General features: G+C 44.1%; 1 long non-coding RNA gene across 1 annotated transcript; it reads left to right on the forward strand.

Annotated features, from left to right (window-relative positions):
- The first annotated feature begins 1,733 nt into the window (after window positions 1-1,733).
- Window positions 1,734-25,388, forward strand: LOC147022723 (uncharacterized). Its single transcript, XR_015059883.1, has 3 exons — window positions 1,734-2,625; window positions 23,972-24,084; window positions 24,705-25,388. It is a non-coding gene; the product is annotated as an uncharacterized LOC147022723 (long non-coding RNA).
- The last annotated feature ends 2,397 nt before the right edge of the window (window positions 25,389-27,785 follow it).

Consider the following 27,785-nt stretch of genomic DNA (forward strand, 5'->3'; position numbering starts at 1 on the left):
GTGTCAAATTCACCTTCTGAGATAGCCAGCATGTGCAGGAGAGGGTTTTACATTGCAGCCGCTGTTTTCTAGGAGTGGCATTTCGCCCCTCAGCGGTGACGGTCTTTCGACGACAGACGTAATGACGTCAGCGAATGACCGATGACGTCACACGTTGCCATGCAAACTAATGTAAAGATTAGAAAATCGTCAAAAATTCCTAAACCTGTCCGTCTGGCGTCATTTCACATCACCCATGCTGTCTATTAGACCACAGAGAACCCGCATGCCGAAAGTGGCGACAATCCGTCCGGCAGTTTCAGAGGAGATACGTCCACAAAATATGGCTTAGCATATTAATATAATAATTGAGGCCCCAGTGTACCCGTTCTTAGCACCCACCACACCATAAGAAAGTGTGTATTTGCCACACTAATGGAAGGCTTTTATGGAGCTGCTCTTTCATGGTATTCCTTGAATGCAAGATTTGAATAGTGTCCGTGCTTGCTATAAATGCCGATGCATGCCATTTCTCCGTTCAACCATCCTCCCCCACCAAAGTTTGATTCGGTGTCCATTCTTTTCCATTCCTTGAGTACTCCCTTACCCCTGATTGTTACACACATCCCTTGTTGTCCGTCTTCGTCTATTTTCTCCCTCGGCCCTGCTCGTGACATTTCTCCTCCTCCCCCCCTCTTTCTGCTGTTCCTTTTGTTATGTTGTATCCTGATCGTTCTGTGTTCTAGCTCTTCCATGAGCCTTGACTCTGCATGCCAAAAACTCAAGTCTGTTCCCGAATATTTTGGACTGTGCCAACTGACCATATTTGTCATCACACATGTTGGATGGTGTACATGTGGGCATTGTTTTAACAAATGCAAAGTAGTGCTCCATGACTTTTCCTAGCATTGTGTCGGTGGTTCATAAACGGGAGTGGATTTTGGATTTTGGAAAGGGTAGAAGAGTATCCCCAAAATAGGAATATTTAAATGGTCCACGATGCATATTCAGAGCATCCAGAAGGAGTTTTAATCTGAAGAGGAATCAAAAACTCTCTTCATGTAAAACTGCACAGGCACAAGATACGGCCTGTAATTGCATTTCATTGAAGGCGGCTAACGTTAAAGGATCCGACGAAGAAGCAGGGCCGTCAGGTTCTGGGAATGTGAACGTGTGAGCCACAAATTTCCACCACCGTGGACCGTGGCCAATTTTCACGAGGAAAAAAAATAAAAAAGAAGACATTCAAAATTCGGTCTTACAATTGTGGGAAGAATTTCTCCAACCATATGTTTTGCCATCATATTCCGAGTCACCAAGTCTTCAAGAATTTACTACTTTACCATTTGAAGATATTGGTGTTTTGTTTGTAATACCACATTGTCATGCCTCCGTGCGGTTCCCTGACGTGGAAACCAGTTAAATAGGGCCACGTGGATGCATGTGAGTGTGTAAAGGGTTAAATGCGCAATGCGTTTAACTTAATAGGCCTGAAAAAGTGGGCGTAAAAATCCTCTCCCCCAACCCTCCCGTTCCCTATCCCAACCTGGATCCACGTCTGCTAAAAGGATCGCCCGTCGTGTGGTTCTATTTGATCCGATTTCGAATTCCTGCCCTGATCTGGGTGCACCGCTTCGGCACCCATAACTGGGCATCAGCAATGATGCAACCAGCGGATGGAATTGTCAGATATCCAGTTGTTCTGCCCGAGCTGTAGTTGTGGTTGCACTTAAACTCCATTTGGCGGTGTTTTGTTCTTTACCCTTACTCTTCTTTTTCACTGCATCATCATCAGTTGATTATAAGCCTGGTGTTGGCTTAACGGTTAAGGTGGCTGGCTTGAGATCTCAGGGTCTTGAGTTTGAGCCCCTTGCCGTGTGTTGAATTAACACCAGGTTGGTTGACTTACCCTGTCATCCTTCTGAGGTCGGCAAAATCAGTACCAGCTTACTGGTAATAGGGGCACTGCATCAGTGGCACAGCCGTACTTCCAGAAAACGATGCAACCAGCATCCACAGGCTGCATCCAAAACGATGACTACTTTTTTTTATACAGGACATTGATGTTGAGTGCTTAGTTTAATTGGCTGTACCAATAGGGGACTTGATTGAGCTACAGAAGAGGGGAGGATGTTGATGAGACCCAGGCAAAGGTGAATAGAGGAAGAGGCATGTATTGAGAGGGGGGGGTGAAGGTGGTGGTAAGGGGTATATTTGTGTGTACCATATAAATGATGGCAACCCTGAATCGAAATGGACGATGCACGAGATTGCTTGTTTGTCATTAGAGGATTAGGATGATCCCAGAAGCACAATCGCTCTTCATTTGAGTGCATCCTAAGTTTAATGATTATTGTGAGAGCCAGTCTCTCTGTCTGTGTGTGTGTGTGTGTGTGTGTGTGTGTGTGTGTGTGTGTGTGTGTGTGTGTGTGTGTGTGTGTGTGTGTGTGTGTGTGTGTGTTTTTTTTTTTTAACCATCCACTGTTTTCTAAAAGGTGAAATCTAATTTGTAGATGTCAGTTGCAATCTCATGTTTGAAGATGAGCAAGCGTTGACGCTCCAACGTTTTGAATCTACGACAGATTTGGATGGTGTCAAGCTGCTGTCAACTCCCAGGATTCCTTGCAACCCCCAGTGAAGAAACAGGTGTGTTAACCTGCAGTGTAAATTATTTATGTGATTTTACTTTTTCACTTCTCAACATGATGTCTCAATCCACCTGACTATTTACATGCTTGTGGGGTGGGGGAGGGAGGTGTGCCCTCTCGATGGTTCCATCTTTCATCATGGCACGGCACGACGCTCACTAAAAACGGTCACCCAAGACATCCTGTAAGTTCACAAATGTGGAATGAGAACCAGGCTGCTTTTACCAACAAGCTGTTTTGCACAAATTCCCCATGAAGCATCTGGATTTAATCACAGCAGGGATACGAATGCGGCAAAGTGGCTGAGCCTGATGTAATTTTGATGCGAAAAGCCCTCATACCTGTTTAATTCCTTCTTAATGCGATTTTAAACGTGAATCATCTCCAAATGGCTCTTGTTCACCTCGCTGCCAGAGTTTCACCATCAAATTGAGATGGAGATTCATTCGGACCCATGCTGATAACATTGGATTTAAATTAAAGCATTATTTAATTGATATTGTATCGGTGTCCTCTTATGTGGGGCAGGTGAGAAGTATCTTGAACATTTTTGCACAGCCGATGGCTTTTTATAATACTCTACGGCTGATCGAAAGGGCCTTCATTTGCCTGGTTAACCTGGCAAGCTGTGTCTCGTCACTCGAATCCACAAGGCTGAAGGCCATTGAAATTGTTTCATTGAACTAACTGCGGGGGAGAGGGGGAGAAGAGTGTTGAGGGGTACGCAACAAACTCTTCAGTGTGTTGAACTTTAAAATGGCTGTGTTGTTGAGCATTCAAGAACGTGCAGGAAGAGTTGATTTTTTTTTTTTTTTTAATGCGAGTCGTTGGTTTTTGATGAAAATTTGCTGATGAGTCGTCTTCTTTTTTTTTCATGTGGACACCTGTATATATCTTTGGAATATCACACCTTTTTAAAGATGCGCCAGTGGCGATGTGTTTGTGACATATCGAGTGCCCACTACTTGAAGCACACTTTCCCATTGATTGCCCCTTTTAAGCGTGATCCACTAATTTATTTAGTTTGCATTAATTTAGAGATTAGTTTTTCTGGGTGTTTGGATATTGATTGTGGAATACGAGACTTTTAAAATGATGTAATGTGCCCCAGAATGCTTAGTCCACATGCGCAGAAACCCAAAGCAACGAGGTCCGTAGAGGCAGCCAAATGTATATCATGCGTGCGAAATAAAGATTGGAACTTAAAATAGCTCACTGAGCTTCGAAAAGAAGCCGAAAATATTTGGAAACGTACTTTAGAGAAAGGGGTGTGCCTCGGCACAATGAAAGATTTAGAGAACTTTCTGATCAACTCGCCCAAAACGTTGATATCTTGCACCCCTTCCTGCAAAAAACTCCCGGCGATGTGGGCCTGTGCAAGGCCTGTGGACAGTACGTTCTACCCGAGCTTCCCGATCATCCCTCTCAGTGAGTGGACTTTGAACCTTGTTGGATTGCCTCATGCGAACATGGCAGGTTTGTTGATTTATTTAATAGATGTCTTGGATTGGAAAGACGATGCCGGCGTTTCCAACATTCAGGCAGATTTCCCAGAGGGAGACACCGGAGCTGTTTTGAGTGCTTCTTAACACTATTTGGAAGGTCATATCTGGGGCTTGTGAATGCACAGGGTAAGTTTTTCGTGCTGGTGTTAAGCTGCGAGTGCCGTCATAAATATATTGTTTGTTTCCGGCACCGCAAGAGAAAGCATAAGATTTTTGCATCTCCAGTAAAAGGAGAAGTGTCTGTTACATTCACGGCCACCGCTCCCTTGTACAGGGTGACATTGATTCATGAACACAATTTCTTTGTTGATAAGTTGTTTTATTTGAATATTATAATTTAAGGATGCCAGATAGTTAAAAGACCATCGTGTGAAAATATTGGCACCATTCACACTTCTTCATTTCTTGAAAATGATTGATGTCGGATAACTTCCTTCGAAGGGTATGCATTCATGGCGCTGGAAAAAAGGAAGTTTTTCCATTACGTGCTGAAGTGTTTCAGAAGGAATGCGACTTATTTCATCATAGGTGATGTCTTTCAGTCCGAGTAATGTTTTTATCCCCCGCCGCGTGGCGGAAGGGGGATATTGTTGTCACCCGGGTCGTCTGTCCGTCCGTCCGTCCGGTTGGGCGTCAACATTTATAGATGTGAGTGCGATAACTCATAAACTATTCGCTATATCCATTTGACATTTGGGTCACACGTGTACCACCTGAAAAGGAAGAACCCTATTGATTTTGCGTGTGGCCGGATCCAAGATGCGCGACTGGGGCGCCCATCTTGAAAAAAAATGTTTCAATGGCAGGAGATTCCCCATCTCTGATAGGTATATTTTTGTCTTCCCGTAAACTGTGGACTTTAAATGGCGCCTTCATAAAATCTGGAGATGTAAGGTTTGGTGATTGGGACGGCCATGGCAGGAATGTCCCTAAATATTCAAACTTGATTTGGAAATGTTTCTTGTAACAGTTGCCTTGTTACATTGCTTTTGTGGCAAGTTGCACCATCCTGTTGAAATAAAATGTCACCGAAGTCTGGGTTGCGGTGACGTAATTCAGGAACGAAACGTTCTCAGCATTTCGCGGTCCCGATCACCATTCACGGTCACAGTTCCCCCTTGCTCATTCTCAAAGAAATAAAGGCCTATTATCGAAGATGTTGAGCTTTCGTGAGGATTAGTGTTTCCCCATATTCGACGGTTTTGGCTGCTGACATACTCCGATCAATGAAAATGTGCTTCATCAGACATTCAAGGATGTTTTCGCCGAGATTTTGGTTACCGGCAAAAGTCCGATGATAGTCACACATTGAGAGTCAACTTTGATTGTCTGTTGGTTTCAACTGCTGTGACACTTGAATTTTGTCGGGATGTAAACTAAGATCAGTCTTCACAATTGTACGCATAGTTTCCCTGTTAATACCGAGCTCTTGAGAGTTCCGTCTTGCCGACTTATTCGGACTCTGTCGGACCGCTTCTCTCACTCTTTCAATTGTTTCTTCAGTTCATCCTGAATTCCTTCGCCCTGACCTTTTTGCATCTGCTACACTGCCAGTTGTCCTGTGTGCTTTAACGTAGCGTGATATTAAATTCCGTGTGAGACATGTTCGCAAACCAGACTTTGCCTGAAACTGTCTTTGAGCATATGTAATTGAGTAGTGATTGGCAAAATGAAGCTCCGCAATGGTGGCTCTGTGTTCCACGCTCCATTTGTCCATTTTTGGTTTTTATTGGGTTCAATTTTCCAAAGCTTAGTCCTTCACATCACCTGAAACAAAACCAGATGTGTATTATAAAGATTTGTTCATGATTAAAATGTGTTCATTAATCGATTGTTACTACCGTGTATTAACAGGAAATGTTACGACCCCGACTCCTCTCATGCACGGGTATTTGTCGTATTCCTATATCTCCTTGAGTCCTGTTTTCATTCGGAAACAGACCAATTACAGTTACCAATTTTGAAATTGCCACTGTTTCGTCTAAATATTGAAATTTATGTTTAAAGCACTATTTGGATCACGTATTTTGCGTTAAAAGTGACCGTCAAGCATAACAGAGTCGTGCACAAAAGGCCTCGTTTAGCATTCATTTCATTTCAAAAGTCTCGTATTGAATTGATACAACAAATGCTTGCAGCAGAAGACTTTCCCATTCATTTCATTTTAACGTCGCATGTGTTAATATTTGGTCATTGTTAATCAATTTTGTGATTTATGACGTTTTGTTTTATTACCGAGCTGTTGGGATATCTTGCTCTTATCCATAAGGGAAACAGCAATGAGGTTTTCATTTACCTTTCTACTTGAGGATACATCATCGATAGCAAACTGTGCTATAAATCCAAGGGCTAAAAGGAAGGTTTTTTTTTTCGCACACGTCCAATCAAACGTCTCCCTCTGGCATGACCACTGTCATGTTCGTGCAGACTCCGAAGTTACAGCTACACACAGTGAATCTGTCGATGCCTTCCAAATATTCTTCCAAAATGTGTATCAACATGATTTCCATTTCAGACCCTCTATTTGAGCAGCGATGGAGGACAGCCGATACTAAACTTCTCAGACACTCCTGTCATGGTGTAAAAGCGCTCTGTCATGCTTCGACGCCACCAAGTCTGCAGGACCTGATGGTATTCACTTTGCGTTCCTGAAGGCCCTTGCTGACATCCTGACTGACCCTCTAGCTATCCTTTTCAATGAAACATTAATTAGTGGAACTGTTCCTGATGACTGATGGGACGCAGTCATTATAACGATCCACAAATCTGGTCTAAGCATTACCTCTGGTCTGGTCACGAATTACCACCCCATAAGCCTTATGAGTGCAGTGTGTAAGATCATAGAGAGACTTTTGAAGTCAGCAATCACCGACTCCTCCCTTTGGAGACTCCTCATGGAGACAAACTCCTCCCTTTTTTGCAATGCTCAGCATGGCTTCGTTAAAGGGAGATCATGCCTCCCAAACCTCCTCACCAATGTGGTGATAGTTGCCCATGTGCTAGATGAGTCCTCAGTCGACATTTGCTATCTAGACATCAGCAAAGGCTTTGACTTGGTCAACTACTGCCTTATCCTCAAGAAATATACTAGCTAAGGAATCACAGGAAATGTCAGGACTGGCTGACTGCGTTCCTAACCTCCTTGGCAGTTTAGGATCCGTGTTGATGGTGTCCTCTCCAATAGGGCTCCTGCACTGAGCAGTGTCCCTCAACGCTCTGTCATTGGTCCCCTCCTATTCATAATCTACATGAATGACCTGCCTGACCATTTTGTCAGCCATTGCTTGCTCTTGGCCAATGATGTGAAACTAATCTGCAGCACAAGGGAGGCCCCGACTATGCAAAGACACCTGAACTCCATCTCTGTATGGGTAGCACTCTGGGAACTGCATCTTAGCATTCCCGAATACCAACACCTGCACTTGGGTTGGGACGATATACTGATTTAATCCCGACATGATTCATCTGAGAATACCTTTCCTGTCCCAGCAGCAGCAGCCCAAGTTCAGACCTGGGGGTTCTATTTGAACCTCCTTGAACTCATTGGCTCAATGTGATGTGGTTGTGCAAATGGCCCAGGTCAGGTGGGAGTATGCGCCAGAGCAGTGCATCGCTGCGTCCACTTTCCACCGGTACTCCAGGGGCCTCCGTCTGGCCATCCCCCAGGCAGATGCCTGGCCCATCCCCATCTCCTTGAAATGTTGATCGACCTAAATGGCCTAGCAGATGTAATTTATCATTAAGTGTTCCTTTACTCGTCTTGCACCACTGATGTTTATTCCTGCCTATTTGGCCTTCGTCCGACCTTTACTTGAATACTCTGTCCAAACATGGTCCTCTTGTGTGTCGAACTTGAATCAAAATCTAATGTGTCCAATGGCTCGCGACCCGGATGGTTGTCGTACCCGGGGTCCTCTTGCACCACGTCAGACTTTCCCACCAAAACCTCTTTGCCATGCAGCATCGGCTCCTCCAAGGAGATCTTATCGAGGTCTTTAAGATTGTTTGGGGTTTTGTAAACCTTGATCAAAATCAGTTTTTCATCTTTCATCAAGTTGGCGCCCAGCGTGGCCACCCTCTGAAAATCTTCAAGCAGCGAGCGTGAAGGATTTTCCGCTTCTCAGTCTTTTCCCATCGAAACGTGAACCTGTAGAATGCCCTTCACCCTGATGTGATTCTGGTACTTGTACCATAAATCGGTGCTTTTAAAGCTCGACTGGATGCCGTCTGGGCCCAGCTAGTCTCACATTATATCGCCTGTCAATTAAAATGTACATCCTGTGTCACTTTTTTTTTTGGTACCTTTAAAGAAACCCTTTCAATAAACCTTCAGCAACCCAAATCCGGATAAATTTTAAAAATTCACACGATATTGCATAAATGTGAAATTCATCCATTAAAATGATCATCATGGGGCCAACGACCCTACAAAGATCAATGTCGATGACTGAAAGTGATTTAGAAAAATGTGGAGTGATTCGGTTTGTCATCATTTAAAAAAAAAAAAAATCGCACTGCACAGTATTATTTAGATTGTCAGACGAGAATATCAGGCGCACTTAAAAAATAAAAAATTGTATGCAATGTCGAGGCTCATGGAGAAGTTAGAACATAGAATGGATCAGGATGTAACGGAACGAAAGGAGCAGTCGAAAGAGAGGGGGAAGCACCAAAAGCAGGGACGATGGACAAACAAGGGATGTAGGGAACTTGAATGAGGCTGGGGGAGGACACAGGAGGTGGACAAGAAGGATAGAGAAGCAAACTCTCAGGAAGGAAAAACTGGAAACTTGGAAAGAGCTTGGCATGAGGAGGTTTAACGAGGGTAGAAAAGGTAATGGTTTTGGATGGGGGATTGTGGTCTGATATTGTGGCAAACGGATCTCTTGAAGCTCTGGAAGGAAGAATGAGGTTGCCGTGAATGTGGACGTTGGTTTCCCAGGCGCGAAGAAAGTGGAACGAATGAGTGGAGGTATGAGCAGTGACGTTAAGTTGGATGTCTCACCTGCAACGTATGCGTTAAAGTTCCCAAACTTTCATCTGTGAGGTTTCAGGTTTTGGGTAAAATTGTTGATATACCCCGAGTGCATTGAAGAGCCCTGCCTTGCTTGCAAACCCCTAATACATTGTATGGTTTGAGCGAATGGACAAAGCTTCTTTTCAGGAGTCTTCCTATTTTGTAACCCTATAGGCCACCCTATAACGCTTCACTTGGTGAATACCCAAAGACAAATCTGAATTAGTTGTAACGTTGAAAAATGAGCTCCATTACCATGAATGTAGTGGACTGCATTAGATATACCGTTCACCACCCTACAATGGAAGTGGGATGAATAATTTTGACGATCATTTCTGTTTTATTGACAAACACCAAATTAGAAGTCCGAAGACTAAGAACATTTGGTTTACAAGGGATAACAGTGGGTATTTTGGGGGTTGGTTCCGGGGGTTGTCAGGTTCACTTCAGTCTCTTCATCACATTGTTGATTCCACAATGTCATTGCCGATAACTCATGCACATCTTTCCTCAGCCTCGCTCTTCTGCGCTCTTTGGGACATTGAGAGGTAATCGATTTGCTTTGGCAAGCCCGGCAGGGCACTTTAGACGGAAAGGGACTGATAAACTGCGAGCAACGCAGTTGGAGGTTGAAAAGCCGATTTATGGTGTCCGCTTGAAAAGCGCATTCCGGTGTCCATGTGGAGGGAACATTAACGTGATGTTGCAGAGATGATCTCAGGAACCCTTTAAATCCTCATCCATTGTAATGGGAGTGAAAACGTACAGTCGTATCCATATATAAGCACCGTACTTGGCACCAAACGGGAAGGACGTGTTGGTGGATACGTACCTGTGCAGACATCCTTTTTTAGAGATAAAAGCATGTCTGTGCAGGTACGTATTCACCAACAAAGCCTAAACCATTTCTTCATGCAAATTGAGATAAAATGTTGTCTGTGGTGAGAACGGTTTGGGAAAAGAACAGGAGGGTTTGTAATAATTTATCTACCAAAAGGTCCGAGAGGAACAAACGCAGGTTCATGAAGCAAAGTCTTTATCTAATTATCGTTTTCAATACTACAGGTGAAGGCATACCAATGTTGATCATAATAATTTGAATAATCACGACATTTTCACTGATCAGTCATCCTTCGGGGACACGTACTTATTTTGTACACAAATATGTTGGAATTTGTTTTAGCACTCTTTCCCCCCACCCCCAACTCTTTTTTTTCCCCTTGTCCACCACCACATTCTTCAAAATGGCCTTTTCCCGAACCTTTCTTCAACATTCCCTTCCCACTAAACCACCTTCCCCCACTCTCCTCGTGACTTGTGAAAATCTCTGCAATCGTTGCACCAAGCTCCCTTTTGGGTGGTGCGTTATGGTACTGCCCTGTGGAAATGCATGTCATCCTCCCTTCCTTTCCTTTTGTCACTTTTCACCATGTAGCAACATAATTAATGCTCACGTAATGAATCTCTGGACAGCTGTTGTTTTTGTTTTCGTGTTAACTTAACAGTCGACTTTTTACCTTTCCACCGAAGGTGGACGTAGGTTATGTTTTCACCCCTGTTTGTCTGTCTGTCTGTGTGTGAGCAAGATATCTCAAAAAGTTTTGAAAGATTTGGATGAAACTTGGTAGACAGGTTAGGTGTGTGACAAGGAAGAATTGATTAGATTTTGGTTAAGGTACGGATCCGGATCCGGCTTATCGATGGGATCTAAAACATAAACTGTTAAGCATTTTGCGCTCTCCCAAATGACGAGTTCTAGTTACATACTGCCATGATGTAATGACTCGGCGTTTGGGAGGTGTGTTGCATCATGGGGTGCACTCTGTTTGCCAAGCTCCGAAACATATCGCGTGCTTTCCATATGGTCTGGCACCCCACCCTGCTCACCAAACTCTTCCTATGGTATCCAAGGCCATCTACACTCATGACTCACAGACTTCCTCTCCTATCTCAGCCAATGTGTGGCCCTAAATGGAGTTCTCTCATCCCCTTTTCCTGTCCAGGCTGGAGTTCCTCACGGCAGTGTTCTGGGCCTTGTTCTTTTTCTGGTTTTCATAAATGATCTCTCCGACTCTCAGGAAAATCCTCTTGATTTCTTTGCTGATTACTCCACCCTATGCCGTACCATCTGCAATCCCTCAGACAGGCAAGCAGCAGCTTCTTCGCTCTCTGCAGATCTGGGTAAAATCACAAACTGGTCCAACACGTGGAACATATCATTCAACCCTGACAAATCTCACAATCTCACTATGTCTCCCCTGCTGACGTCCTCAAAGTTAAGTTCCGGTTGTTATTTGTCCCGTTTTAACTGTTTAATTTTCTCACCTACATGTTAATGTGTGTTCCTAGTTCGGTTTTGTTTCAAAAATCGTGCTATTTTGTGAGTATTTATGTCGACGTTCTTACCTGGTGTTTGAGGCCTAGTCCGAGGCTTGAGGCCTACCGGTTCCACTCTGTGTTCGATCGTTTTTTTTTGTTTGTTTGTTTGTTTGTTTGTTTTTTCTCCCCATTACCTTCAATTTTCATCCTCCCCACTTTCCAAACATCCCCCATTCTCCCAACTAATCTTTCTCATCTCAAAAAAAAAAAAAAAATATATATATATATATATATATATATATATATATATATATATATATATACCCAACAACAACAACAACAACAACACGCTCACCTTCTCCCGATTCTGCTACTTCTTCTTCCTCTTAACTTCCTCCTCGTCTTCCTCGATTTTTTTTTTATTTTTTTTTTACACTTCCATGACCTAATCTGTTGAACTCTCTCATACATTAATATTAACAACAAAAACGATCTTATAATGCTTCATCTTCCTCTCTCACACTTGTGGTACTCTTTACTGTTTCACAATGCACTACTCTTCTGCTATTTTAACAGACTGCTCCCTTTTCGACCTCTCCTTCATTCCTTGCCTAAAAAATCCAACTATTACAGCGCTTCTTCTCTCCATGCTCTGAATTCGCCTTCATTGCACCCTTCAAGAATTGTGTTAAATCGCATCTCTGACCTAAACTTTTAAAAACCACAGTTTGCCATGGATGCTCGCTTTCCATCAACCATTCTTTTTTTCCAACTTCAGTGCCAACTCACCCCTCACTCTCACTCTCAAAGCAACCATCCCACTCTTCTCCCTCCAAGCCTCCCTCTCTCCTCTTTCAAAAATTCCCCCCTCACCTTTCTCCCACCTTTCATCCCCCTCACTCTTCCTTCTCTAAGTTGCCCCCCCTCTCATCCACCAACCTGCCTCCCTCCGAAGGGACCGTCTCTCCGAAGGGACCGTCTGGACCCCCCCTCCCCCCTCCCGATCTACTTTCTCAACAACCTTTTGAAGAAGTCCTTTCATTCAAACTTCTCTGGGTCTCACTATCTGCCATGATCTTTCCTGGGAAAGCCACATTTCCAAACTGAACTCCAAAGCCTGTCGCCGACTGGGCATCCTTCGTCATGCAAAGTCCTTCCTCGGCCCACCTGAGCTCCTGACCACATACAAAGCTTTCGTCTGCAGACTGATGGAGTACTGCTCTCCTCTCCTGGCTGGTGCTCCCGCCTCTCACCTTTCTTGGCTTCATGCTGTGGAAACCGAGGCATTTCAGATCATTGGTGTCTTCCGTGGTGAGGCTTTGTCTTTGGGTCTCTCACTCTCTCACTGCAGACAGGTCGGTGGTCTTCTGTCTTCTACCATCTCCTCTTGTGCCTCACCCCACCTGCTCTGTCTGAGATATGTCTCCCCAATATTGTTGCGGAAATGGGCCCTTAGTGGGTTATTAAATATAGGATTAGCCCAGATCCCCCCTTAAATGCATGTTTAGCCAGGTTGTTTGGTAATCGGACCTTACATGTGTGTCGGGAGGTGTAGCAGGCTGTCCAGTGCTCATACAGTGGTGGTGTACTGAGAGGCACCTTCTTCTTCCTTCCCCCCTCCTAACTCCCCCCGCCCGGCGCCCTGAGTTGATCAACAAGACGTGTTAGCAACCCATTGGCGGAGAGCTGCAGCAAACTCGAACCATGGACCAATCACGTGTCCCCAGAGGTAGTCCGAAAGGCCTGCCCCGAAAGGCAAGGAAGGAACTACTTTTGGGAGTCTGCGATCTGCGTTATGAGGAGTGGCTTGGCCGGCTGTTCCTCCTCGGCCACGGATCCAGCCTGCAGATGAACCACAGATTCATCCTGAGTCCAGCCATGGGCCCTCTGACTGTCCTTACTCCCTGGACAGCTTGACACGTCTTTTGATCCCGTCTATCCGCCTGCGGAGCCCAACACCCAGATTTGGCCTGGTCTGGTGTACAGGCCAGGCCTGGATTCGCATACTAGACCTTGTGAAAAACCAGCTGGAACACACCATAGATCTTTCGCTCTTGTGCCATCGACCTTTCAGGGGTTGGACGCTCCGAGGCTGGTGCGTGAGCGGTGCCGACAAAAGGACGTCGTCGCCGCCATCTTGCCACGCGGCATGCGCGAGCTGGGTGCTCGAATCCGACACAATCGGCTTGTCACGAGCTGCATTCGTGCCTTCGACACTTTTCCTCTCGTCCATTAGGCTCCACCAAGTACTCCGTGTCTTGTCTGCATGTGTCCAGGCCTAAGGTTTATTTTGCTCGGACTCCCTTCGAAACCCGTATCCGTTGCTCCCTAGTTAAGAGCGGGTTATAGATGAATGATAATGTTGTCGTGAATGCTTTGCTTGTGTCGTGTTCCCCGATGTGTCCCCAATAAATCTGGCTAATTCATACGAAATTTGCCGCCTTGAATTTATTCGTGCCGTGCTGAGGAACAATCGCTCAATTTGTATTTAAAACCAAACTGGTTACAGACTGTGGCAGACTTCGCTTGGTCTCTGATCAAACCCAGTCTAGAGCCGGGGTCTATATCCCCAACTGGTACGGCACAGGAGTACGTTGGTATCGCGATCTGAGGCGCGTGACCTGAGACCTGTGCCAAACTCGCCGGCGTTATAACTCCTGAGACGGCGGTGCTGTCAAGCGCCGCCGAATCTTCAACAATTTTTCCGCAGGGCGCTCAGGGTCCGTCAGCAACCCCCTTCTGGTAAAAGTATCAAAATCAAGAATAACTGTTCACCTTCACTCTTTTATTCCTCTTTATTTCCCCCCCCCCCCACCTCCGGAACAAACTCTCACACTCTCTTCAATCCCACTCTTCCCTCCAGGTCTTCAAAGCAGCTGTTCACCACCATCTTTTATCTTCCTCCATCTAAAACCTTTGTTCTTTTCTCCCCCTGTTAATCCACCCCAGACTCGTGCCTCTGTGCCCCACTGTTTTGTGCTTCCCTCTCCTGCCCCTCTTGTTTCCTGCTCTCCTTGTTATATGTTCTGTGTGTTAGCTCTTATACGAGCCTCGACATTGTATATTTTAATTAAAAAAAAACGGGACTTTAATTTACATAAGAGTTGTTGTCATACTGTTTCAGTTCTCTTCATCCAATTCCTGTTGCACCACTTGAGAGTGGAATCCTCCTGATCGTCGATGGCTTAAGGTAAACCATTGAATTATTTATTTGAATCCATGCTCTCAGGTGCCTGAGTGAGACCAGATAATCGGAAACCCACAAGCGGATCTTTCAGGAGGCACCATTGAGAGGAACGTTGGGGTGACCCGAGGAGTGAAGGTTGTCTTCAAAGCTTTTGGCCTGCCACCAAAGCTCCATCGTGTGGATTTAAGTGGATGAGGGGAAGCAAGTGAGGAAACTGGGAAAGAATAAGGAGGCTGGCAGAGGCGCATTTTCTAGGGAATAATGTGAGGAGGCGCACAGCCGGTGAAGCATTGCGCTGATTGTAGAAGGTGTGATATTCTCGGTTGGGGTAAGCGACCACGACTGAAGAGCGATTCCTGGTTCCCAGAATTTGATGGGTTGTTTCCTATGCCTGGCCTGTGCCATTGATACGAGGTTGCTGTGCCATTGATCCACCAAGTATCGCATTGTTGCTGAGTGCACCCCCGTTGTGCTTTTCCTTTTCCTCTTCCTCAGTACAGCAGGCGCAGATTGCACCTCGGGGCTGGTATGCCGCTGAGTTTTCAGCATATCTGGATGAGCATGCACTTTGCTGACTTTCAGAATGAATTTCTCTGCACTTTGTGCAAACCATGAGACACAATCCCAATCTCGCTCCTCCTTTGGCACTTTGAAACCCCTTTGTATCCGTGGACTTTTCACTCCTGCGGTGCCGTGAAGGAAACATAAATTCGATCCATCCCCCCTCCCCCCTATTTTTTTTTTTTTGTATTTTTCCCTTTGTTTTGCTTTAGTGTGGAATTCATTGTGTCAGCAGCAACATCCCTTGCATGTCTGAGCATGCAAATTCTACTGTGATGATAATTGTAAAGTAACAATTTTCACCTTTTTGTTTGTTATCCCACCCCCCGGAGGGAGGGAGCGGGATATTGTAATTGTCCGGTTTGTTACTTGGCGAAATCTTCGATTTTGTCAAGTATGTTGGTCTGTTCCGTTTGTTGGTTTGTTTGTTTGTTTGTCCGGTCGTCTACAGCCCAAACGGCTGGACCAGTCGTTCTTAAATATTTTTACACCTGAGACTGTCCGCGACCAAACCCCGTCTTAATCGGACTAAATGTCGCGACGTGACGTCACACAACGTGAAAACACATTTTTTGGACATAACTCAGTGACCGGAAGTCGCTACAATTTCCGGTTGACGCCAAAACAAACTTCAATGGAATATCTAAATGTTTTAAAATGCATGTTAGTACAAATTATGCACAGTTTTCGCAAGCGTATGTCGTCAAAGTTTTTAGATATTGGCGTGATTTAAAAAAAATTCTATTCGTTCTACAGGTCATAATTCTTAACCGATTTGGATGAAATTTTAACAGCTGATAGAAATCCACAGTGCAAAAGGGTACGTAACTTTTGGTGATGTTCAAGATCAGGATCTGGATTCTGCATCACTTTATATTATCGCCCATTATAAACCAATGGGGAATTTTGTGAATTACACATGGCTATTTCTCAAACAGTTTTGCACTTATTATATTGAAACTTGTACTGTCTATTTATGCATGTAATATTAACATGTGTACAAAGTTTGATCGAAATTGACCCAAGGTCAAGGTCAGGGTCACCCAAAACATGAAAAACGCACACGTAAAATACATATTTTTGTTTTACAACATATTTCAAACCTGATGGGATCGTAAAGCTGGTTGAAAAGCAATGTTCCTATACTAGGTATTTTCAAATATTTTCTACGATCAGAATGAAGGCAACAAGCACCGATGATAAGGTGTTGAATGTCACATGGTGGCTTTAAATGAGTTGTGAAAATTTTCAATCTGCTGCCGTTACCATGACAACGCACGCCTGATAATTGTTATTTGTGACGTCGCATCATTTTATTAATGAACGAACAAATAAACGCCACACATTCCATGACATTACAGCTTGGACCACCACACAGAAAGGTCAACTAATTCGCCAAGTGTCATGCTAAGCACAATTTTTCATTTGTCTCTTTGTTTGTCTCTGTCTGTTAGCAACTTAATGACAAAGCGGCTTTAGCAAACACTATCAAATTTAATCCACAGGTGGGCAATGAACCTTGGACGACGCCATTAACTTTTGGGTCCAATTGGGTCAAAAGTCAAGGTCAAAATCGTTTTTCGCTCATAACTTCGTCAAAAATGATCCGATTTAGTTCAAACTAAGCTTATATGAACCATATTCTATTTGTGACTTAAAATCCGAACAATCCTATGGTGAAAAATGCATATTTGTGACGATCAGTAGGGTCCGAAGTTTTTTTGGGGTCATGGTCATCGGTCAAAATTACAAATTTTCCATTAAAACTAAAACATGGCTACGAAAATACAATTTTACGAGAAAACGGCTGGCTCAAACACTGTCAAATTGTATTCACAGGTGGGCAATGAAAGTCGAGAGTCAAAATCGTTTTGCGATCAGAACGTTTTCATTTATTTGTTATTTAATATTCTTGTTGAACAAATAAACATAACAGAATATAAATTGAAAGAATATTTCATTGTTTATTAACAAACACAAATAACAAACCGTTCTCAATACTATATTACATATAGTACATACCTATAATATGGACTGTATATATTGTAACTGTGAAAGTGAAATTATTTATAGTATGGACATGGTTAGCTGTAAACTGGTGGCCAAGTATATCTTAAGTTTATATTGTTTATTGGCTTTCATTTGACACCATGACCTTTGACCTTCCGTGGCCTTGAAAGGTCAAAATCATTTTACGGTCATAACTTCGTCAAAAATGGTTTAATTGACTTCAAACTAAGACTAAAATATTCCTTTTTCTATTCCTTATAATCAACATTCAGGTTAAGGATGTATCAAATTTAAATTTGATCCCCAAAAGAACTTTATGCCTTAAATGGGTGGGATTTGTTGTGCCTGGCACCACTTTATTATTATTATTATTTTTTTTAGTAGCAAGTCACATTAAAACTTTGTTTTTCTTCTTGCATGACATTGTGTAAAACTAAATCATGTATGTTGTATTTCTGCTGTGCAAAGCATATACATGGGCTGGCAGGATAGCGTGGAGGCATACGCACTCGTTTCTGAGCTGTCTTGCCTGGGTTTGAATCTCGGCCCAAGTTGCTGCAGGGCGCACGTGGTACGTCATCCCACCCTTCTGCCGAAACACCTAAAATCCAGACTCGCTGCTCACCTTCACTATTTCATTCCTCTTTTTTTCCACCTGTGGAACCAACTTCCTCAGTCTCTTCAATCTCATTGTTCCTTCCAGGGCTTTAAGGCAGCTGCCTGCCACCATCTTTGGTGATCCGCAGTGCACAACCATGATATTTTCTACCCAAGTTACCCTCCTCAAGTCCACCTCTTTCCAGGTTTCAAGTTTTTGCTCCCATTTCCATGATTGAGAGTTTGCTGTTGTATCCAACTTGTTCACCCCACCCCCCCACCCCCACAACCACCTCCCCATGTCCTCTGCTCTTATTCTTCCCAATGTCCCTCATTTCTCTGAGTCTCCCTCGATTTTGTCCCTCTATGTTGCTGCTGGTGTTTTCACCTCATCAACGCCCACCACCTCTTCCTACTGTTGTTTTTGTTCTGTTAAATCCTGGTGCATTCTGTGGTCCAGCTCCACCATGAGCCTTGACTCCAAACATGTTCAATGGGATTTAGATCTGGACTCATTGCTGACCACTTCAGAACAGTCCAGTGTTTTGTCTTGAACCATTCCTTGGTGTTTTTGAAATGTGTTTGGGGTCATTGTCCTACTGCAAGACCCATGACCTTCGACAGAGACCCAGCTTTCTGACACTCCAAAATGCCTTGGTAATCTGATTTCATGATGCCATGCACACATTCAAGGCACGCAGTGCCAAAGGCAGCACAGAAACCCCAAAACATCCCTGAACCTCCTCCATGTTTGACTATAGAGAAGGTGTTCTTTTCCTTGAAGGCTTCATTTTGTTTTCTGTAAACAGAGATGAAGTGCTTTCCAAAAAAGCTCTAATTTGGTCTCATCTGTCCACAGGATATTCTCCCAGAAGGATTTTGGTTTGTTCAGGTGTGTTTTTGCAAACTCCAGTCAGGTTTTCTTTTGTCTCTCTCTCAGAAGTGGGGTCTTCCTGGATCTCCTACCATAGACACCCCTTTCATTGAGTTGGTGACGGATGGTGTGAGTTGAAACTGTCGTACCTTGTGTCTGAAGGTCAGCTTGAATCTGTTTGGCAGTTGATCGAGGTGCTTTCTCCATCATTCGAACAATCCTTCGCTGCAATCTTCGATCAAGTTTTTTTCTTGTGGCCAGGTCCAGGGAGGTTGGCTACAGTGCCATGGGCCTGGAACTTCCTGATAACATTGCGTGCGGTGGACACAGGAACATCAAGGTCTCTGGAGATGTACTTGTAGTCTTGAGATTGTCCATGCTTGGCTAAAATCTTGTGTCTGACCTCAGACAAGTCTCTTGTTTTCTTTCTTTTCTCCTTGCTCATTGTGCACACAGTGACACAAAACAGCAGAATGACTCCTTTTCTCCGTTCAAACTGGTTGAATGAGTGATTTTTTTTTTTTATAATGCAGGCACCTGCAACTCACCTCAGGTGAGTTCATTTCCAAAGAAAAGGCGAATCATCTGCTTGAAATCTAGTTATTTCTTTCTTCTAAAAGGTGCCAATAATATTGTCTGGGCCATTTTAGGATTTATGTGTGGAATAAGCTGAGATTTAGTCATTCTTTTCAGCTTTTTAAATTTTGTTTCACTGCAAACCAAAGAGATATACACACTACTTGTCCTAAAATATGTGGACACCTGCTCGTCCAACATCTCATTCCAAAATCATGGGCAATAATATGGAGTTGGTCCCCCCTTTGCTGCTATAACAGCCTCCACTCTTCCGGGAAGGTTTTCCATTAGATCTTGGAACATTGCTGCAGGAATTTGCTTCCATTCAGACACAAGGGCATTAGTGAGGTCAGGTACTGATGTTGTGCGGTTAGGTCTTGCTCACAGTCGGTGTTCCAATTCATCCCAAAGGTGTTCGATGGGGTTGAGGCCAGGGCTCTGTGCAGGCCAGTCAAGGTCTTCCACACTGATCTTGCCAAACCATTTCTGTATGGACCTCACTTTATGCACTGTCATGCTGAAACAGGAATGGGCCTTCCCCAAACTGTTGCCACAAAGTTGGAAGCACAGAATCATATAGAATGTCATTGTATGCTGGAGCGTTAAGATTTCCCTTCAAGGGAACTTAGGAGTCTAGCCCCAGACCATAATTCCTTCTCCCTCAAACTTTACAGTTGGCACTCTGCATTCAGTCAGGTAGTGTTCTCCTGGCATCCACCAAACCCAGATGAGCCTGTCGAACTGCCGGATGGTGAAGCGTGATTCATCACTCCAGAGAACACATTTCCACTGCTTCAGAGTCCAATGGTGGTGAGCTTTACACCACTCCAGCCGACGCTTGGCATTGCACATGGTGATCTTAGGCTTATGTGCAGCTGCTCAGCCATGGAAACCCATTTCATGAAGCTCTTGATGAAGTGTTTGTGCTGACGTTGCTTCCAGAGTCAGTTTGGAACTCGGTCGTGAGTGTTGCAACTGACGACGGACGATTTTTCTGCACTACTTGCTTCAGCACTCAGCAATTCCGTTCTCTGAGCTTGTGTGGCCTACAACTTCGCGGCTGAGCTGTTGTTACTCGTTAACATTTCCACTTCACAATAACAGCACTTATTGGGACAGCTCCAGCAGGGCAGAAATTTGATGAACTGACTTGTTGGAAAGGTGGCATCCTTGCCACGTTGAAAGTCACTGAACTCTTCAGTGTGGCATATTCTACTGCCAATGTTTGTGTATGAAGATTGCATGGCTGTGTGCTCGATTTTATACACCTGTCAGCAATGGGTGTGGCTTAAATAACCGAATCCACTAATTAAGGGGCTGTCACACCTTGACGTTTTAGCCAGCGTATGGCAAGGTCTCAAAATGTATATAAAACGCTGGCGTACGCTGAACTATTGATGTTTTTTTTAAGTTTTGGGCGTATAATAACGTGTTGCACGTATGCATAACGTATTAGTAACGTACACAGAACGTTTCCATCACATATAGATAACTTATACCAACGAATGATGAGCGTGTTGTCGGCGTTCACAACCTATGCCCAACAATAGTTTAACTTAGGCATAGCGCGGCAGCGTATCGCCGACGATCACGTGGTGTAGGCTATTCATAGGCTGCGGCTCGACGATTCAAATCATACCCGCACTAGACATCGAAGTGTGAAGCCGCTGTCACACCTTGACGTTTTAGCCAGCATATGCCGACGTATGAAAAATTTGCCGAACCAAGCTGGCACACGTCGAATACGTTATGGGGAAGTTTTGTATACGTTAAGAGCACGCTGGCATACGTCGTAGTATGTCGAAAATTTTTCAGCATGTTGAAAATTTCTCGATGAACTCGGCATATGACACACGTTCCGCATACTCTGGCCATAAGTTGTAGGCACGTTGCACGATCATTGACACACGTCCACACACTTTACTTGTAAGTTACTCATAAGTCGAAACACGTCGAGGTAATGGTTAGCGTCAGTGTTCCAGACTCCCTGGTTTTTTTTATAATTTATTTTTTCTTCAGTATGACGGTGATGTTGACACTTCGATTTCTAGTGCGGTTATGATTTAAATCGTTGAGTGGCAGCCTATTAATTATATTATAACCGCACTAGAAATAGAAGTGTCAACATCACCGTCATACCGAAGAGAGAAAAAAAAAAACCAGGGAGTCTGGAACACTGATGCTAACCATTACCTTGACGTGTTTCGACTTATTAGTAACTTACAACTAACGTGTGTCAACGATCACGTAATGTGCTTACAATTTATGGCCAGCGTTATGCGGAACGTGTGAGTCATGCGCTGGCATATGTCGAAAGATTTCAAGCATGGAAAATTTGTCTAACAGCTCGGCGTACTATAACGTATGCCAGCGTGCTCTTGACATATACAAACTTACCTATAACGTATTCGACGTGTGCCAGCATTTAAGCCAAATTTTGCATATGTCGGGCATACGCTGGCGAAATCGTCAAGGTGTGACAGGGCCTTTAGAAGGGGGTGTCCGCATACTTTTGGCCATGTAGTGTTTGTGGATACCAGACGATTTTATGGAAAAAATGTTGCATCATTTGAAAAATGTGTAAGGGTGCCAATATTCTTGGCTACGACTGTACCTGAAAGTTCTCTCTGCGCTGAATGTTTTTATAACGCGTCTTGCTGGTTGTGATGACATTTGGGAAGTCGTTGACAAACCACCCATTATATTTCACTGCCCAGTGAGCTGCTTTGGCACCATCTTACCTTCGCTTTGGATACAATCACAAGTTGTATGAATATCCCAAGAGTCACTCACGCAGGAATTGGGGAAACCATCGAGCTTCTTCCCCAAGAAACGGGAAAAATTCCATTCACTGCCATCCGGCTTCAGATTACCTTGACTGCATCCAGGTAGTTATCAAGAAATCGTGAAATTTCAATCACTTGCCAATCTTCAACATCATGTTTAATCGCACATAAAGCTGATTAGAACCAGCTGAAATATAATTTTCAGCACTAAATTGCCTTTAAAGTAAAGGGTAAGTTGTTTAACTGCAGACTGCAGCTCATTTTTTTTGGTGAACAAGGAAATGGGTGGCCTATCAGTCAGCAGATTTCATGATTTGGGTGTTCATCCACTTGTAACCGCAAATTTAACTTTGATGCTGATTTGCTTTTTTTCATATAGAGTATCACCCTGTTCGCTGAAGGTTATGAAGACACAGAAAATGTAATACATTTCACAACGGATGAAGTCTATTCTGCTTATTGGCCATAAAGATGTATGATATTGTGACGGTTCTGGGAACTCAGACTCCAAGGCAATGGCACACAACATACAGCGGTTCCTGAGTTGGTAATCTCGTTATTACCTCCGCCACCGAAGGTGGATGGAGGTTATGTTTTCACCCCCGCCTGTCTGCCTGTTTGTGAACAGGATATCTCAAAAAGTTGTGCACAAATTCAGATGAAACTTGATGGGCAGGTTGGGGATGTAACAAGGAAGAATTGATTCAATTTCGCTGAACATCCAAATCCGGATCCGAGAATTTTTAAAGTGATCCTTCACCGTTGAGTGCCAGGGCTAAAATGATATACAGCACGATATCTCAAAACGTTATGGACGGATTCAGACGAAACTTGGTGGGTGAGTTGGTTCGGTGACGATAACAAACTGATTAAATTTTAGTTTGGGTCTGAATCCAGAACCGGCCCATCAGTGGGATACACAACGTAAACGAATCGGCCTTGCATAGGTGTGTGCCCTACTGAGTGCTATTCTAGTTACAACTGTTATCGCGACTGCACAGTCCTGTCCTTCTTCGTCCACTTTTCTCCACAATAAATTCCCGTTTTTATGAAATGTTGTGTGGTCATCGACAGCAGGCTCCATAGCGCTTAGTTAATTGGATTATTAGCCCATTAGACGGGCAGATTGGGTCCGCACATACGCGCCTCAATGTGAACTGCTGACGAGCTTTGCTCGGTTATCCTTCTGGCGTCCCGCCAATGTCGTCATGTTTGGCGATGACAAATTGTGCACAATTAACCCAGCGGACATGGTGATCATTTCATCCCGTACCCGCTGTGCGGTGTGATAGTCGTTGAAGACCGCACGACCCTAACAATGTTCTTGGGTGTTCCTTGAAGATCTATCGGGTAGAATTCATGAGTATCACGTGGAGCAGCAGAAGGTTGATGGGAAACTATATACACAAATAAGTTGCATCCTTCATTAATCTTGTTATTTTATCCCATTCATCATCTCCTCTAAATAAGTGAAAACTGCAAGATTAATCAGGGGCCAAAGTTTAAGGTATCGGAGTAAATAATGCCGATTGTGATAAAATATAACCATTTTGGAATGAACAAAGCGCAATCAATTCCATGTGCAATTATATCCCATAACAGACCCTGGAACCTCTAAATGATGTCCGCACTTTCCGTATATAGTGGGAGTCGACCTTTGTGATCACCTTTTGAATGAGACTGATTAAAGGTTTTGGGTTTCATTGTAAGGCCCCTTTCACCACTGTGATCTTTGAAGTCTTTCATGAACCGAGCATTTTCATTGTGCGATTAATTTAGCAAACCCTCCCTCCCTCCCAAGGTTGTGATGGTTCTGAGAAATGTTTAATCAAAGACGCGTCAGCATCTCGAGAAATTACGGTTTGAAATCCCGTTATCACTCAACTGGATGCCACGTGTGCTTCTTTACCAGGAAGGGGGTGCGGTGGTGGTTGGGTGGCCGATAAGCATGCTGGGTGCAGCGAGTGGGTGAAGGATGAAAAAGATGTGCAGAGGTTACCGTAAGAAGCGGGTGATGGTGAAAAGGTCAGGCTTCTTCATTAACTGATATGGCTGTATGCCTAAAGACGCCGCGGTTTCTGCTTTATCACCTGCTACCAAAATGCTTGCGGAGTTGTTGCACACCGTGCATTTTTGCACCACCGATGCAGCTTTTGCAGAAAGCACTCTGCCTTTGTTTGTGTTGGGTTACGCTGAGTCGTACCAAGATGTTCATTGAGAGCCCACAAACTGGGTTTGAGTGCACACTTCGAGCCCGTTTACATATTGTTTGCAGAATGGCACAACTTTGACTCTTCTTCTCCACTCTGATGTATTCCTTTGTTTTGTTTTTTTCATCTCCTACAATCTTTTGACCGCTCTCCTCCCAACCCCTGCATTCCCCTCCCTTCTAACGTTCACCTTCTCTCCTTTTTGTGCATCCTTCCCTGTGAGTGGTTAATGTAGTTGGTGGTCAGGTTAGGTGTGTGACACCGATGACTTGATTTGATTTTGGTGAACATCAGGATACGGATGCTGGAATTTTTTAAGTGATTCTTTGCAATTGAAAGATAGGGCCAAAAACGATAGATATCTTAAAAAAGTTGTGGACTGATTATGAGAAAACTCTTTGAATGAGTTTGGTAGGTGATTAGATTTTGTTTCAGGTGCCGATGTGGATCCCGTCAATCGGTGGGATACGAAACTTGAACTGTTCAGCCTCGTGGAGGAATGCGCCATACCGAATGCCATTCTACTTCTTACTGTATCTCTTCGTCGACCTTTTGCAAAATGTGCGCGTGTGATGTCTGGAAGGCACCTGTGACTTGCGTGTTGTTCAATGCCAAGTCCTCGCCTCCGGAGCCTCAAAGATGTTTAAGGTGCAGTTCAACTTGGATTTTGTTTTGCACTTTTAACATCTGCGTGTGCACGTGTGTCACAGCGTCGTCACACTGTGTTCATTTTCGGTTAGGGTAAAATGGTTCAATTGCACCCACAGCATGGCTTGCAAAATAACTTGCCATTATGGCCCCCATAACATGGTTGTGCTGTGAAAGTGATGCTGCATTTTGCCTACTTTTTAATGTAATTGTTTTTATTTTACAGTGGATTATTGTTGCAGCAACTTCCCTGGCAATGTGTGCTTTGTTAGGAAGATAAATAAGAAACAACACTGCTCGTAATTTAATAAAAAGGTGATTATGACACCGGAGGAGGCCATTTTACCCAGAATGCTTGTGCGTTATCCACAGCCTACATCTGTCACTTTATCTATCGCTCATCTTCCATGTATTCACCCAATTTTTACCATCAACTCCAAATCCCCCATCCGTTAATCCATCACATTTTAATCTCCATGCAGGATGTCAAGGTACAACTCGAATGGAGGACAGACTTCTATATTTGAGACGTACCTTGAGGGCTTTAACGTCTCCATACAGATTTTTGGCAGGATGTCTGAGTTTATACATCCAAGGACAAAGAATGATAGGGTGATTTAAGTCGATGTCCCATGGTGCGCCGATTTATATGCAGTTTTAATGAAACTGGCAGAGTACCTGGCGTACCAGCAGTCTTGTTCCAAGCATGCAACACGTTCTTCTGGCGCATCTCTTTATTTGGGCGGTGTATAGGCAACAGACCGCTGCCTCGATCACTCCCAGAAAATAGAAATGACCCAGGTTACGTCCATGATGCAAAAAACATGTGTACTGCTCATGTCTTGTCAAATTGAGCCCCCTGATTGGACTTTTAGAAAAATTGCGACCCTCCTCCCTCTCCCCAAAGGAAGAAAATGTCAAGATCGGCAAAATTTTGTTCGTTTTTTTTTCAAAAACTTGGTGAAATCAGATGAAACTTCACATTGGCACAACTTTCGGGTGTCTTCATTAATCGCTGAAAGTTTCAGCTTCCTTGGTCAAATCCTCCCAGAGGAAGAGATGATACGTACATCCACACGTACACCATAGCTCCGTTATAGTATTGCGACGGATGTTGCCTCTAGATAACTCAGAGGACTGCGTGTCTTTTAAGAGACCATGAGTGCCAATCGCCCAAGAACTTCCTGTGGGATCCCATGCCCATTGTCAACTTGGCATACCCAAAAGCCCGAATGTGAGCGGGTACTCTGCCGGCTGTCACGCAACATATCTTTGGCAGTCAGCCGAATGGAAACAATGTTGCATAACCGCATCTGAGATCTAACTTGGATAAGCAATCACTGCTGGCCAAACACCTTAAGAACCTTTACAGTGACTCATCACTACAGTGGGCCAGCATCATGCCTCTAATGTGGAAGGGAGAAATGGGTGATTGGCAAGTAAGATGAGATGAGGACAGAAAGATAGATGGGGACAGTACGGGCCCCTGCACACCTCACACCAACCCGTTGCGGTTGGTGTGAGATGTGCAGTTGCTTGTTAATTCTGGCTGCCATGTCTTGTCTGAAACCAGAACCCTCCACGATAAGCTTCCGCTTTGCATACGGCCGTGGCTCCAGTGCTTCCCTGCACGCAAGTGACGTCACTCGTGCCATGTCTTTGACGTGGCTCTTGGTGGAACGCCTGGATGATGTGAATAAAGCGGAGGGTCCAGTGACACAGCTCAATAATGTGAGCTCTTGAATGCGAAGGCGCACTGTGGAAAAATGCGAAGAAATAAGGAAGACAGCGAAAGGACACAGACCAGACAGAAGATGCAGGAAAGAACGAAGAGCAAATAATGAAGGAAATAGAGCAAGTGAGGAGGAATAGATATATGAAGAGTGAAGGAAAGTGACAACAATAAGCGTTTCGGGTCAGAGTCGTGCCTCCAGAGAACATGGCTATCGAGTCGCTCCAAAGATGACAACGAAAAGTGCTCCAAAGCCTGAAAAAGGACAGAGCGAAGAACGCAAACGACCCTTGCAGGCACACGAAGAAGCAGAAGAAGAAACAGAAGAAGCAAGCAGCCCAACAGAATCCAAAACTCTCACAGAGACACCAGCGAGTCTCTGTCTGTCTCACTAAGAACCTCCCGCTCCACTTATTTCACTCGAGCCTCGCCCCCACCCCCCACCCCTCCTCCCCATGTCCGTGGAAGGAGCTGTCATGGCCTTGGGTTTTCGTGTGATCTGTAGTCTCGGGCATTCATGAAACCTGTTTGAAGCAGTTTTGGAGGCATTTGTGAGGATAATGTGCTCATGATGTCTAGAATGCGGGAAATGGTTTATAGAAAATAATGCAAAATAAGAAATTATTTCTAACTCCACAATCACAACACAGACCTCTCAACGTGGACTTTAGACCGTTATTCAACGTGGACTTGAGACCGACTATAAACGGTATAGTATTTAATATCTTGCTTTAACTATTTGAGGACCTCTTTGGGACTCCTCAAAACCGTAACACTATAATATAACAAAACCGTAACGTAACACTATAAAAATCCGTAACACTTCAATATTTGACTTCATCGTGGAACAAATCCGTGCACCAAAAACCAGAGGCAAGCTTGCCACCGAATGAGGAATCCTACCATCCTGGCCTTGTTCCGAGGTCTCCCATCCGATCGTGAGGTTCCCGTCACCTGACAGAATCACAAGCGAATTCGCAGATCGATTTGCCGATCGTTCCACTCTGGAGATAAGCACAAACTCACAAACTCATTGTAAATTGCTGCCCCTTGCACGTCATTGTTCAAAATGCTGTCTTCTATTTGGTAAAACACAAGACGAGCACATGAGCTGCTTCGTTTAACAAGTGGTGGCT

The sequence above is a fragment of the Eptatretus burgeri genome, chromosome 7 (genome assembly GCF_056783735.1).
Source record: "Eptatretus burgeri isolate ZD-2024b chromosome 7, Ebu_testis_v1, whole genome shotgun sequence".
Taxonomy (NCBI): Eukaryota; Metazoa; Chordata; class Myxini; order Myxiniformes; family Myxinidae; genus Eptatretus; species Eptatretus burgeri.